This window comes from Lepisma saccharinum, chromosome 9 (assembly GCF_977018435.1).
Source record: "Lepisma saccharinum chromosome 9, izLepSacc3.1, whole genome shotgun sequence".
Taxonomy (NCBI): Eukaryota; Metazoa; Arthropoda; class Insecta; order Zygentoma; family Lepismatidae; genus Lepisma; species Lepisma saccharinum.
The window spans coordinates 37,410,815-37,413,817 of record NC_139237.1 but is presented as its reverse complement, the minus strand read 5'-3'; positions in this window follow the sequence as shown (position 1 = coordinate 37,413,817).

Genomic DNA, 3,003 nt, shown 5'->3' with positions numbered 1-3,003 from the left:
TGTGTTGTCCTGAACGGCCAAATTTCGTTGCCCACCTCAAGCCTAGTCAGGACGTTAGTTCTTCGTTAGTTCTCGATAGTTCTCGTAAAATTTTCGTTAGTTCTCAAAATTTATCCAATTTATTCGCCGATTAAAAAATGGAAGCAATTTGAAATTTCCCAATTTTGACACGGAATGTTTCTCAAAAAATGGGCCGTATTGGTAGAATGTGGAGAGTATGGGTCAATTTTGTTGAAAAGTTAGTCATTTTATCAAATTTTTCCAATTTATTCACTGAATAAATGCTTAGACGAAATGTGTTGGCCTGAGCGACCAAATTCTGTTGCCCACCTCAAACCTAGTCAGGATGTTAGTTCTTCGTTAGTTCTCGATAGTTGTCATAAAATTTTATTTAGTTCCGCAAATGCATAGAAACTATTAAGGAAATAAATGGGACACGCCAACGTCACACTTTTTTCACCCACAGGGGTGGGCACCGGTGGGCAAACGCCCACCCAAAAATTCCTGTGCCCACTCGATTGCCCACCCAATCAAATTAAATAAATATATACAATTAGGGAAATGTAAATGGTTCTGTAAGTATAGGCTGGTACTCACTCCATGTATATTTTACTTGTGAATTTGGAGATTCTCGAGAGTTCAAAAGTTTCATCCCATTACAAGCTTTGCTGTCATTTGGAGAATCCTTTGTCGAATTAGCAAGTTTACAAAGATTAGAGAAAATATCTTCTTGAGTGAAATTAATTTAAGCTTTTTCTTTCTTCTTCCTTAATTTTGTCATTGGAGAGCTAAAAGCACTATCAGAACTTTTTTTTTTTTAACACTGCTATGACTGGAAGAAATCAACAAGCTTAGTAAGTTTTATTGGATATTCACAATTATGAGGTATGCTATATGATCAAGACTTAATCAGGATTTAGAAGGAAAAAATGTTGAAAAATTGCTTTGAAATCAGCCATATATTGAAGTAAAAAAGATATTAGGAATGTGGAAGTATGAAAAGTATAACTAACCATCTCGCATGACTTGGGTTAAAGGTTATAGACTAACTGACACCTTGCATAGATGGGAGTGAGTTCTTGATGTTGTCAACACCGGACCAGCACATAAATCTCGGCCTGGGTATGATCAAAGTAATAAACAATATACAAATAAAAGCATTTTCCTTCCCTTAATCACAATGATGACTATGAATGATGATGATGAAAATTATGAAGGGACACTCATAAAAACAGCCATGCTCAGACCGGAATTCGAACCTGGGACCCCTGGCGTCATAACCCACTGCGATAATCACTCCCCTGGTAATTTGATGTGTAAATTTCTTTATTCTCTGGCAGTTTTATTTGCATAACTGTCATTTTCAAATAATGCAATGTTTCTAAAATTACAATTTTTGATTTGTTCTAATTAATAACGAGTAATCACAAACACTACCATACCGAGGTGACCCAATTTTAATGTAACAGTTTTGTAGGTTTGGAAAAATCTATAGAATTACTGAACTGATATTATTAGTGGCTAGCACTATTTGCAAGTTCTCTTCCAACATATAAATTTTCACTATCAGTTATGCAGTTCTTATGATTAACTTGCATGAATTTCAAAGATGATGAAGGAAGGGGTGGAAAGAAACTTTGTTCCCTGTGTATATAGCACCGTGCCATGAAGGTACATTAAGGTATCTGGGCCCTACATATGTTTCGATCATCTTGGAGGTGATGTGATCAGCACCACGCTGCGGCCGCTTTTATCCTCTTCCCCCAGGTACCATTTGATTTTATGTTTGGTGGCCCATAGAGCCGCTTTATGTGGGGACAAAGCCGGAAAAATTACGACCTTAGATCACCCACCAAGATTTTCCCGCGTAGCAGTCAGACTAGAATCAAATGAGGCTAGAATTTCAGGAAAAATGCAATGGTGAAGGTTTCTTCAACAAATCTTTAATCAGGAAGATGTTACGACTGCATGATTGTAACAAATGTATCATTTTCCAGGTGTTAGAAAACAGTGTCATATATATCACATCACCCGTTTAAAAAATTTGAGTTGAATGCAATATGGCACACGTCCGCTTGGAACACACCGACGTAGTTCCCCCTAAGACTAACATGTTTCTATCGACCAATTGTAGCCAGCCTAACTCCTTTCCTTTCTATAGGGGGCGTTAACGGACTTTTGAATCACCCTCTTGTCCCTTATATGTGACTTAGTCAGCATGAGATCAAGAATTACACAAGCACACACACATTCATTATAAATGTGTGTGTGTGTATGTATGTATATATATATATATATATATATATATATATATATATAGTGTGTGTGTGTAAAGGTAAGTAGGTAGTAGGGGGCTTTGGTAATATTTTGCGGGGTGGGGGCCAAACTTTGTAGATCCGGCACTGCCAAGATGATTATCTTGACTGCGGTTACAGGCGCTAGAGACTCATTTGCCTACAAGAATACAGTTTACAGGATGTACTATTCAGGAGGGAGGTTGACATTTGAGTGTGTTCGAATAGGTCACACTTACAGCCCAAATGATATGTAAAAAAGATACGAATTACTGGATACGATGATTAGGTTTGATGAATTCCTTATGTCCAGATTGCTTTCTACACAAGGAAGGTAAGAGGGAAATCGAGAGAGAGAGAGAGAGAGAGAGAGAGAGAGAGAGAGAGAGAGAGAGACTGGGGGTAGATACGTGTTTGTCAAACTCACCTAATGCCTTACGTTTGTACTGCCCACCCTAATTTATCAATAAACAGCTTCTGCCCACCAGGTCGAAAAATACTGCCGACGTCCCTGTCGACCCATATTCAACTTCGAACCGAAAACCATCCAGATCGATTGATTTTCGTTAGTTCCCGTTAGTTCTCAAAATTTATCCAATTTCCTTGCCGAGCATATTTTTTTATTTAGTTCTTAACATTAGTCCAAGAAATATGGAGGCCATTTGTGGTTTCCCTATTTTCCGCAGTCGAGTTTGACGATACAGAGGTC